This window comes from Ochlerotatus camptorhynchus, unplaced genomic scaffold (assembly GCF_037179485.1).
Source record: "Ochlerotatus camptorhynchus isolate MF236.1 unplaced genomic scaffold, CSIRO-AGI_Acam_v1.1 ptg000490l, whole genome shotgun sequence".
NCBI lineage: Eukaryota > Metazoa > Arthropoda > Insecta > Diptera > Culicidae > Ochlerotatus > Ochlerotatus camptorhynchus.
The window spans coordinates 81648-94920 of NW_027040975.1; the positions used below are offsets into that span (position 1 = coordinate 81648).

Below are 13273 nucleotides of genomic sequence, written 5' to 3' on the forward strand. Positions count from 1 at the left end.
GGTTCAACTCCTACCCGTTTGAGGCCTTCTAATTCAATTAAAAAGGATCATTTACGAGACCTGGTGCCGGAACTCCTTTATCCCGGCTTGCGAAGAGCCAAAGCGTTGAACTCACTTTCAAACTTTTGCTTTTCCTTCTAAATCGCGTGATAAAACGTGTTTCCGACCTCACGCACGTGCACACTTTTCTCGAACGCGGGTGTCAATAGCAGCTATCCGTGTGAAGCCTTTGCATTTTAGCCAAAACAAAATTGCGAAATGAACACCGGTAGGTTTGGCACGATTTGCTAAAATGATGTTTCGCGTTCACTCACCATTAAATCGATGCCAACAATAGCTGATTAAGAAGAGTTGCACTGAGCTAATACTACTAAAACGGAGCTGACGACGTGAGGCTAAGAAACTACACATGTTGAAGATTCACTTTCGCTTTCGTTTGGCTGCTGACGGTGTGGTGGCATACCTTTGTGCAGTAGGGTATGCAGAGCATGTAGAGTAGCGACCTATTGCAACATCACGGGGGTGCATTCACACACGAAAAGGTTGAAACAAGGAGGTGATTACGATTCAGGTGGCCGACTGACTGCGGTTGAATTCGGTAGGTATCGCTCGAATCTGGCTGCTCATCTTTTTCCTTTTTCTGTCGCTTGGCTGCTGCTACTTGGGTCTGTGCGGCAGAAGTGAAAGGTCTTCGATTGGAGCTGAAGTAATTGGTTGAACCGTTATGGAACGGGGAAATATTGCAAAACCTACCGATGGTGTAACCAGGTGATTATTTAATTTGGGTAGCATGTTGTACGGCGAAGAAGAGTTTTGAGTTAATAGGATGATGTTCGAGTTTTGCCAAATTATGAACCTTGATTGCTTATATAGGTATAAACAACATCCAAAATTATATAGAATTATTAAAAACTTTAAAACAGCAAAAAAGGTTATCTTCCATTTAATTCCACTTAATTAATTTTGGTATCCATGACAGATACGTATTTCGACTACAATGTGCAGTCTTCATTCCCACTAAAGAACTTATCAAAATCTAACCCCCTTAAGTACGATTCAACACATTGTAGTTTCATTTTTATACCTATGATCTCGACTTTTTTTTACCTAGGGGATGAGTACTTAAGGGGGTTAGATTTTGATAAGTTCTTTAGTGGGAATGACACTGATGAAGACATTGTAGTCGAAATACGTATCTGTCATGGATACCAAAATTAATTAAGTGGAATTAAATGGAAGATAACCTTTTTTGCTGTTTTATTTAAAGCATTCCGCTAACAACCCAATTTCATTACTTCATTAAAAACTTTATTTTCAAAGGTCTTCTCAAGGTAGTAGTATCTCTAAAATGCTACATTATCCAGTCGTTAAAGGACAAAAGAGCAAATGGCTAAATGTTGAATCATCTTTTTCTTGAAAATAATCCATCTTGTTTAGTTTGACATTAAGTTTTATTTGACCTTTCGACCTTATCCATTGAGATTGTTTGTCCATTTTGACCATTTTTACAATCAATATTTTACCCATTTACCCAACTTTCCGTTGTTTCGGCCTCTTGCTAAAGGTTTGACAATGGATACTACATACCACAAAGCAAAACTTCATTGCATCAGCTTCATTGAGTACTTTTCAAAGGATTTTTAGAACCTCTGCCTTCACCAAAGAAAGGAGCAGTAACTTCATGCAAACACTGATCCAGCAAGTGTTTACTCTGACGCAGCGTTGTTAGGTTGTTTTCAAGCTGATCGGTATTAAATGCTTTTAAAATCGGTATTTCCCTTTTTAATTAATTTAATATTTTGTCGTTTTTCAACGCTTAAATTCAAACTTTTGTACTAAGAATGGAAAATTTACTTTCCAAAAGAAGCCGGAATAAATTTCCAAGGAATGTTTGAATCAGCTTCTAAAGGAAGCCAAAAAACTTCCAGAGAAACAATAAAGAAGCTTTTTTGGAGGAAGTTTGAATAAAGTTCTAGAAAATATTAGAAAATCATCCGAAGAACTCCCAAGACAAATATTGAGCAACTTTTGACGAAAATTTAAAGAAGCTTTTGAAAAAAAAACGGATGACAAATCTAGGAGAAGCCAAAAACCATTCGGAAATCGAAAACAAATTCTAGGAGTAGTCATTTTCATGGGAAGCCAGAACAATCTTAGAAAAACTTTCTCGACAAAAAAACTCATGGAACTTATCGTTTATAGAGTAACTCCGAGAATTCCATAGATATCTTCGGTAGTAGTTCAATTGAACCTGAGAAGACGGTTGAAACTTCCTGGAGATGCTGGAAGAAACTTCGTAAGGTAAATTGGAGGAAGTTTTTGGAGAAAGTTGGAAGATAGAGGGCTTACGGACCAGTCAAAAGAAACTTCAAGGAGAATTTGAAAAAAAAAATGCATGAAGAAAGAGATTTCTTGGGGATGTTTGAACAACATTCCCTGAAGTTCCTTACATGTTCTAATGATTCAGAAAGTTCCCTGATAGTCATAAAACATAGCTGACGACCCCGAAATGTCCTTGAAGTTTTCGGAATATTCCTGAAATGCACTTCGGAATATCCCATAATCCTCCTTGAAAGTTTCTGCAATTTTCCAGAAGTTTTTTGTGCTGTTTTGTAGTCCTCTTTGGATCATCTTAGAAATAGTTAGTGCTTCTCTGATTATGACGAAATTATCGACAAATCTTCAATCTTTTAAGAAGGCCTCTGGAATTTCTTGAACATTTCGGAACTTCTGAAAAGTATTGAAGTTCTCTCATCACCCGACTGTTTTTTTTTTTTTTATATATATAAAAGTTGTCGAAACTGTCATTAAAGTACACGGACCTTCCTTTGAAATGTTCTCAACATTTTCAAATGTTCATTTTACTTCCCTAACATTCCCAAAATGTTTATCTATCTCTCGAAATAAGGCTGCAGAAGTTTTCAGATATCCCCTGAATTTCTTGGTACTCCATTTCAGTAATCTATCTATATATATAAAAATGAATCTCTGTCTGTCTGTCTGTCTGTCTGTCTGTCTGTCTGTCTGTCTGTCTGACCCTTATAGACTCGGAAACTACTGAACCGATTGGCGTGAAAATATGTATACAGGGGTTTTGGGGCCGTGGAAGGTTCTTATGATGGTTCGAGACCCCTCCCCCTTCTGTAAGAGGGGGCTTCCATGCAAATGAAACAGAAATTTCTACATAACTCGAGAACTAATCAAGCAAATGGAACCAAATTAGGCATGTGGGGGCGAGTGTGGGGGTATAAGGAGATAATCATAAAGGGTAGCCCCTTAGATAATAGGGGGGGGGGGGCTACGTACAATATAGTATGCTTTTTTTAAATCGGCGCATAAACTCAAGCTAATATTGAATCCCGAGCAAGACCGGGCACACTCAGCTAGTTTAATATAAATTAATTGATATGTTCGATAATTCTGAAATAAATGATATTGTGCTGAAAATTATAAAATATCCCTAAAGTTTTTTGGACTTAGGAAAATTTCAAAATGTTTCTGTTGTTTTCTTAAGTGCAATGGAGCTCTCTGAACTTTCCTGAACTTCCCAGGTTCTCGAGTTTTAACAGAATTTAAAGAAACTGTCTTTAATTTATCGGATCGTTCCCTTACAGATCTTTGAATTTACCCAAAAGTCTAGACTAAGATTCAGAACTTCTTAAAAGTTTCTGCAGTTTTCCTGAAGCTAACGAAAAAGCAATAAATCTCTGAAAGCAGCCTTGAGGTTACAGGATAGCTGAAAAAAAAACCGGCACAATAAGACGGGAGAACCTTTCGAGCGAAGCCAAAGGAAGTCGAAATAACTTTCCGATAGGAGTCGAGAAATTACCTACGGGTTATGAAAAATATTGAGGAAATTTAGAAGAACTCCAAAAAGAAGACTAAATCAACTTCGGGAAGTTATTAAATAAACATCTTGATGGACTTACTTGTTCACTGAATAATAGTATTTCTCGATTCTCAGGAAATACCGTCATGAGCCATCAGCTGTTTATCGATTGCTGGGTAGCCAAACACAACGAAAAATGGAAGCATTAGTCGAAAGAGTATCACGCATTTATAGATGCAACATTTTTTAGATATTCAAAGAGATAAAAAACTCTCACAATAGTTTCATCTGACAGTTCAGCGGGGCAGACAATAATCATTGTGATTATTTAGAAAAATCGGTTAAATCGGTATAAAATTTCAAAAATCTGAATTTTGAGAAACCTTATCTGTATATCGGTATCAAGTTTTAAAATAGATATAAATACGGACTAATCGGTATATCTGGCAACGCTGATCTAATGGTTGAAAAATAAACATCGGTGTTCTCCTCCACTAATCATCGAGGGGTGTTAATTGCCGGTCAGTGCCAGTCAGATTACCGGAAATTACTCTGATTTTTTTTTTAATTAATTAAAATTACTTTATTAGTTTGAAATTACTTTAATTACCCTTGATTACCGAAATTACTACGATTACTTGAATAATTTTAGGAATTACTTCGGAATTACTCATTTATGCAATGATTAACAACTAGGGGCATCTCACTCTAAACTTTGTATTTCTTGCGTTGTACATAAAAAGTTTTTGCTGATATGTAAGATACCTAGAAATACTTAAAAATACATAAGAAATATTTAGCGTTAGATTGTTACCATCGTTGCTAGACAAATTCAATTTGTTTGTTTATCTCTTGTCGTCGTCTTGTATTTTGTGTGAAAATTTGAAACAAATGTAAAGTGATGTTGACTCCTATTTCGGAAACTAATTGAATGATATGTGACTTATTTCAGTCATAAACAACTTGCTGTAACTTATTGTGATGAAAGTTTGCTACTCGGGACGCCTTAGTTGCATCACTAACTGTGATCCCTTTATCATGTTACAGGAATCAGTTTTCGATCCTTGTTTGGACCCTGCCCGAGGTAATCCTTCTTGGATATCGATTTGGAAAATTCCTCTTCAATCCTTCAGATTCTTCTAGTAATCTGCTTGGAAGTCGATTTGGATAAAAATTTACTGCCGCCATGGCGCCTAAACGCAAAAGAAAGGGGCAAACTCTTGATCCCCCTTCTGATGAAATTAATTTGAGTAATCAATTTGATTTGCTCACGGATGATGAGAATGATCCATCATCCAAGAAAAAATCTAGTAAACTTTCCCGGCTTAATGCCAAGAAGAAAAAGATTCCCCCTATTGTGATAACCACTTCCAATTTCCATGCTCTTCGCATGGAACTTTTGAACTTCGTGAAAGTTAAGTTTTCACTACAAATTGGACGTCGGGGTGAATGCCGTGTATTGGCTGAAACCTTGGACGGATTTAAATGTCTTCTCAAGTATCTTACTGAGAAGAAGCACAAATTTTTTACTTACGACACCAAAACTGAACGTGTGTTCAAGGTTGTCATGAAACGACTGCCCAGTGGTGAATCCCAGGATCAGATCAAAGATGAACTGGCAAAATTACTTGGAGTTGTGCCACTCCAAGTAATCAAAATGAAAATGAAATCCCGTCCTGGCAATTCTCGCAACGGGGTTTCTAATGTTTTTTTAGTTCACTTCATGTCTAGTGAACTAAACAACATTAAGGGCTTGGAAAAAGTTAGCCATGTTCTCCATGTCCGAGTGAAGTGGGAACACTTCAGGAAGACTGGAGGAAATTTTAAAAACCTCACCCAGTGCCGTAAGTGCCAGGGATGGGGTCACGGAACTAAAAATTGATACATGCCAGCTAAATGCATGAATTTTGGTGATTCCTCTCACGCAAAGGACGGCTGTTCTGTGAAGGAAGATCCTAAGAAATTTAAATGTTCAAATAGTGGTGAAAACCACAAATCCAATTTTTGGGAATGTAAGACTCGCAAAGCGATCCTACAATCTCGTTCTAAGCGACTTGTAGGAAACGCTGCACGTTTCCGACCAGGTACAAATTCCTCTGCTGTTAACAACGGTTAGCGAGGAACGTATTCTACATTCGTACCCGTAGGTACAAATATCACCCCTGCTTCAAATTGTTCAACTATACCTACTCCACTAACAATGTTCAGCGAGTTAATGGAGCTACGCATGCTGCTATTGCAGTGGGTAGAAATCAAAATACTATACTACTAATAAACGTTCTAACGGAAATTTTGACAATTTTGACTTAGGAAGCATTAATGCCCCTAAAGTAGAATTTTTACAGAATTCATTAATTGACATGATTTCTGATATGCTTAAATCTAACGCCATGTTTGATGCTATTCAAACTGGAGTAAAATTTGCTAATAATATTTTCATGACTTTAAAATTCAGTAATGGATTTTAAAGCATTAAACATTTTAAATTGGAATGCTCGATCTCTTAAAGATAATGAAGACGAGCTATTTAACTTTTTGAGAGTTCATAACGTGCATATTGCCGTTATAACTGAAACGTTCCTTAAACCTGACCATAAGGTTAAAAAGGACGCAAATTATTGCATTTATAGAAATGATCGTCTTGATGGACCCTGTGGTGGTGTTGCCATCATTATTCATAGACGAATCAAACATTAAATTCTTTCTTCATTTGAAACCAAAGTTTTTGAAACTTTAGGAGTTTCTGTTGAAACAAAATTTGGACAACTTACGTTTATAGCTGCCTATTTGCCATTCCAATGCGTAGGCCAGAAAAAGAATTTTCTCAAGGGTGACCTCCAGAAACTTACCCGTCATAGGTCTAAATTCTTCATTATTGGTGATTTTAATGCAAAACACCGCTCATGGAATAATGCTCAAAGCAATTCCAACGGTAATATTCTGTTTGATGATTGTTCTGCAGGTTATTACACTATTCAATATCCAAACAGCCCAACATGCTTTTCTTCAGCAAGAAATCCCTCAACTATTGATTTGGTCTTAACTGATTCATGTCAACTTTGTAGCCAATTGGTTACCCATGTTGACTTCGGTTCTGATCACCTTCCAGTAACTTTTGAAATATCCCAAGAAATAATTTGTAATCCCAACAGCTCTACTTTCAATTACCATAGAGCTGATTGGGAGCAGTATCGAACATTTATGGAATATAACTTCGATCCAAACATTCCTTTGCAAACCAAAGATGAAATTAATTATGTTCTTGAATCTCTGACTACTTCTATAGTTGCAGCAAGAGCTGCCTCAGTACCAAAATGCGAGGTTAAATTCGATTCAATTATAATAGACGACGATCTTCAGCTCTTGATCCGTCTTAAAAATGTCCGTAGGAGGCAATTTCAAAGAACACGCGATCCTGCCATGAAGTTATCTGGCGGGATTTGCAAAAACAAATTAAAAAGCGATTCTCTGCCCTGAGGAACAAAACTTTTGAAAATAATATTTCTAAATTAGACCCGAGTTACAAACCCTTTTGGAAACTCACAAAAATTTTGAAAAAACCTCAAAAACCAATTCCAGCGCTTAAAGAAGGTGGTAAAATTTTGATCACAAATTTGGAAAAAGCTCAGAAACTTGCTAAGCAATTCGAGAGTTCCCATAATTTCAGTTTGGGTCTTACTAGTCCTATTGAGAATCAGGTTGCTCGGGATTTTCGGAATATTTTCTCTCGGGAAAATATTTTTGATGATTCCTGGGGGACTGATTTGGACGAAGTAAGGTCTATAACTAAAAATTTTCAAAATATGAAAGCTCCAGGTGATGATGGAATTTTCTATATCCTCATCAAAAAACTCGCAGAGAGTACCTTGTCTTTCTTGGTAAAATTATTTAACAGATGTTTCCATCTGGCATACTTTCCTGATAAATGGAAAAATGCAAAAGTTGTTTCAATTTTGAAGCCGGATAAAAATCCAGCTGAAGCTTCTAGCTACCGTCCAATATGTTTGCTTTCTTCAATAAGCAAACTTTTTGTAAAGATAATTTTAAATAGAATGATGCTTCACATCAATACGAACTTAATTTTTGCAGATGAGCAATTTGGATTTCGCCATGGGCATTCAACTACTCATCAACTCTTAAGAGTCACCAATTTAATTCGTTCAAACAAATCTGAAGGTCACTCAACTGGAGCTGCTCTTCTATACATAGAAAAGCATTCGACAGTGTTTGGCATGAAGGTTTGATTGCTAAATTGAAAAGGTTTAATTTTCCACTTTACATTATGAAATTAGTTCAAAATTATTTAACTCACAGAACTCTGCAGGTAAATTATCATAATTCCAAATCTAGTCGACAACCTGTTAGAGCAGGAGTTCCTCAGGGTAGCATTCTTGGGCCTAAATTGTATAACATTTTCACTTCGGACCTCCATGATTCGCCTCAGGGCTGCCACAAATCTTTGTTCGCTGATGACACAGGCATTTCCGCTAAAGGAAGAGGTCTTCGTGTTATTTGTAGCAGACTGCAGAAAAAATTGGATATTTTCTCTTCTTATATAAAAAAAATGGAAGATTTTTCCCAACGCTTCCAAAACTCAACTTATAATATTTCCACATAAGCCTAGAGCTTCCTTTTTGAAACCTAGTAGTAGTCACATAGTCACTATGAACGGAGTTCCAATTTCCTGGTCAAACCAAGTGAAATATCTTAGATTAATACTTGACAAAAATTAACTTTTAAAGATCACATTGAGGGCATTCAAGCCAAATGTAACAAATATATAAAATGTTTGTATCCTCTTATAAACAGGAAATCCAAACTTTGCCTGACGAATAAACTTCTAATATTTAAACAAGTTTTTAGACCGGCCATGCTTTACGCTGTGCCAATATGTTCTAGTTGTTGCACTACCAGGAAAAAAGCACTTCAAAGGATTCAGAATAAAGTTCTGCAGATGATTTTGAAGTTGCCTCCCTGGTACAGTACTACCGAAGTACATAGAATTTCGAATGTTGAGACTTTAGAACAAATGTCCGACAAAATAATTAATAATTTCAGGCCAAAGTCGTTGCAATCTTCAATTGCAACGATTAATTCTCTTTATACTGAGATAAGATTTAGTTCTAGTTTTTAGTTTTAAGATATCAATTGTTATACTGACATGCAGGTTTAAAAAAAAATCTGTTTGAAATACTGAATAGCCAAGACAGGAACCATGTAAAAACACTTAGATATATATCTGGTAAGTTACTGTAGTAACTGGAGCACCTAGGTTTAAATGAAATGTAATTTATTTTAAATTAGGTACAAATAAAGTGTTAAAAAAAAATTCCTTAACACAGATTTCAATAAATTATTGAATGATTTAGCCAGCAACTAAACGCGTAGCAGTATTGTAAATTTAATTTTTATTCCATAGCATAAACAACTTGATTTTAAATGGATTCTATTGTGGAATATTCTGATTGGCTTAATACTATGTTAGTGAAAATGGTTGCAGATTAGTATTTGACAAGCACAACCGATTAAACCATCTCAAATTAGAGTTTGGATCATTTAAATTTGCGAAAACATAGGTTACTCATAGAATGAGTAAAAGTTTCCTTGATTTTTCAGGAAAAACTTTTCGAGTATCAGGAAAACCGAGAAGATTTTCCCTCAGTCTATAAGTATATTCCTAGAGTGAGTAAAAGTGTTGGCGATTTTTCTTATATTCGAGCAGATTTTTGAGAAAAAGTGAGGAAAATTATACTCAGTCTATGAGTGACCTACGGTTTTGTAGTTATGAGTGCCGTGTGGTAAGTGATGTGATCGTTTGCTTGCACTGCGACACATACAACTTTATTATAAAAAGTAGCCTGGGATTGCATCCGTACTCTTCTTCATACTGTAAAAACGGTCGCCGCTATACCACTCAGCCTCATATTGAATATATTTCACAATTAAAATCGAGTTTCCGATCGAGTTGTTGTAATTTATCGGTCAATCTCTCACTTGAAACATTAGCAGGAAAACAGCAAACAAGCCATTTTGATGCAATGACCTCGATGGAAGGATTCAATCATGACTTACAACCAACACAATTTCTATAACAATGCGAATAACACTTGATTTACGTGCTAGTTCAAGGCCATCAATGCCATCATATCACAACACACCACTTATGGTTAAGATTTAAATCTTAGCTCATGCTTCTGGAAAAGAAAAGTGGTTAAACAAATCATATTTAACAAAGTTCAACAAGGATATCATCTTACTTCTTAAATTCCAGCTATGCCAAGTACAGCTCCATAAGAAATCGAAGGTGCAAAATTTAACCGGTTACACCGAAATATCTCCACCTTGGAATGACTAAAGCCAATCGAAGCTCCTCGCTAACTATCAAAAATTATGCATTCATGTGCCCATTAAATCGGTCAGCCCTGTACTAATCAATAACCTTTTGTTCCACTCGTTCAATGCATCCTGCAGCCATGTCCGACCCAAAGATGAGTTAATACTAAAATGCACAACGTTCGATTCTTTCCATATTTCCTTTGTGGTCCATTCGCTTGCACCACCTGAAGCAAAGCATTGCACCATGACTGCACGAACGAGGTAATGCCTGTCCAACCACCATCTTCCCCAATCTGTCAGGACAAACACATGCAATCATTTGTACTGTGCAGCATCTCACATGAGCAGTTGGGACATCTTTTCACAACAAAAAAAAAAAGTTTCTCCCTTTTCTTGTGCCATCATCATCCGACGCACCGACTGCTTCGAGGTGCTGCTATTCACAAAATGTTCAGGACAGGACCCAGATAAAATACGACCCGGAGACGATGAGATAATTGACTTTCTGTCCAAAAGTGGAAAAAGGGACACAAATTACCAGTTGCACCCGGGCAGCATCGAGTTCGATGACCCTTTTTCAGCTTGATGTTCCTCCAACCGAAAAAAAACGTGTCGTTAAATTATCTTACCTTAAGGAATGTCTCCGGTGTGACCTCCGTGCGTCCCTTGCCTTCCTCGGGCTTTCGATGAACGCGGAATCACAAAACAAGTGAATTCAAGCAATTCCTTGCTGCGATGCCATCCGATCGGGTGGATATCTGTTCAGAGGGAGAAAAAGAGAGGCAAGACATTGAATTTCCGTTGTTGCATTTACGGGCGCGTTGCGCTCGACGTGGTATGATAATTATTCGGCGTTCAAAAATCCATTAAGGAAGGGAATCTCACATTACCAACACCACCAACATAGTCCCACTAATCTGGTTGAAAGCAAATCACGGGGAGGCCCGTTCCACTGTTATCCTGAACATATAATGTATGCGAGACGTGCCGTTTTTCCTGAAATTGCTTGCTCTCTAGCAGTGTATCGCGAGTGCGATTCGAGGACTACCAGTACCGACCTATGCAGATATAGGAGATTATTTAGCCCTGTGGCTAAAAGATGCTTGCTATATGGAAGACACGTTTTCTCGACAAATTGAAGGACAAATTGAATTTGTGTTTAAAGTTTTTTCCAAGGAAGGAAGGAAGTCAGTTCGAGTCGTCGTCAGCCGTACCTGTAGCAAATTTCAGATTCTAAAGCTTCCCCTTACTCTGTAGTGGGTAAGCAAGAGAAGGAAGAACGGGAACAGCTTTCTTTACAAAAGTTGCTGCAGATTCCGGAACAAACCTGTGTGGTGTCTGCCGAAGTGAAAATTGGAAACACTTTCATTACGATAAAAGCATCAGGAGGACAATCGACAGTCATTCGTGTTTGGGCTTAACAAAGAGATGGAAGCCTATGCATAGTGCTGTGAAATATGATCCAGTTTTAGCATACCAGCAGGGTGCTTCATTCTGTAGAATGTGTTTGAAATCATGAGTGCCACCCTCCAGTTAGATACATAACCCTTGAGTCTGTGCAATGAATGCACACTTAGAAATACCTAATCTTACACGTGACGGAATCCATCTATGACATGAAGGATGAGACGTACACAAACATGTCATGTGAAATTAAGTGTTCCAAGACTGAAAAGACCGATAATTATATGTCAAAATTGACGCTCGTATATGTCAGTCTCAGAGCACCTAAATTTAAATCATTTTTGTCTAAGTGTGTGGTAAAGGTTGATGAAGTTTGATAAGTTTCGAAAATAGTTTGTAACTTTGGACTTAACACAAAAAACACACTTAGAAAAAATCATGTAATTTCAGGTGCTCTGAGACTGACATATACGAGCGTAAATTTTGACATAGAATTGAGTCATAACAGACGCGAAATTCAACTCAATCAAATGTACTTTTCGTCGAGTAACGAACTTTTCATTCTCGGAGCACTTAATGTTACATGAAATATTTGTTTACGTCTGATCCTTTATGTCAAAGATGGATTCCGTCACGTCTAAAATTAGTTATTTTTAAGTGTGTTAGAATTGATAATAGGGTAGTTGAATATGTGCCTGTCAACAACAACCAACATCACCACAACAACGACAGGCTTCAAACCACATTCAAAAATTTAACAGCATTCTGACAACTTTAACCAAAGATAGCGCGATAATAGTGAAATTAAAAAATCTACCATAGTAATTCGTCATAATAATATGTCATTTTTTGCACAAGCTCATGTATTGAGCTAATACATCAAACTGAAGAGTAGCCTTAATGATTGAAAACACTTTTTTTTTTCAAAATGAAGCACCCTAATGTACCTGTCATGGCCCACATGATTTAAATGGGTAAAACCAAAAACTTGTACCATTGCGTACATGGGACTATCCCATACTGACCCAAATGGAAAAGGGCTCGATTAAAAGCAGGCCTATCATGGTGGTTCTTTCTTCGGTATTTGCAACTTTATGTTTTGACGTAGAATTACGTCTTTTGACAACACATATTGGCTGCAATTTCCAAAGAAAAAAACAAAATCGACTGCGTCACGAAAAGTGGTAAGGTTTTGATCACTAATAACTCTGTCAATAGCGGATGGATTTTAATTCTTAACAAGTCAATCGATCGGAAATGTTTCTACAAATGCACACTTTATCAATTTTTAAAAAGTCACTATTGAAAATAACACACAAATATCCAACTGCCGCAATGGTGATCAAAATATCACTGATTACCTGCAAAAAGCGCTTTCCCTAACACACATTTCAAAATCGAATTCCATTCTGTCCCGCCGAACGGTGTTTATTCAATCATTGCGTGTGGTGGTGTGTGGTCAGTCGTCATCATCATCAGCAGCAGAAGCAGCTTTGCTTTCGGCGCGTGGCGTTGAACATTGTTCTTCAGTACACAATGAAAGGCTACCCGCAAGCAGCTAGCTATCAAGGCTGCCCTCAAGAGCCCTCGTTCACCGAAGAAGGAGGAAGAAGCCGCACCGCTACTGATCAGATTCAGAAGCTCTTCGTGAGTCGCTGTGGGCCATATATGCCAAGTGCGTCACCCTGGTTTAAAATATCACCT

At 37.2% G+C, this 13273-nt stretch overlaps 1 long non-coding RNA gene across 1 annotated transcript in view; it reads right to left on the minus strand.

Annotated features, from left to right (window-relative positions):
• LOC135712513 (uncharacterized) overlaps nt 1–13273 on the minus strand; it is a 134414-nt gene that overhangs the window by 40370 nt on the left and 80771 nt on the right. Inside the window, exon 3 of the long non-coding RNA XR_010518647.1 lies at nt 10795–10923. This is a non-coding gene — a long non-coding RNA (uncharacterized LOC135712513). The remainder of the gene's footprint in view (nt 1–10794; nt 10924–13273) is intronic.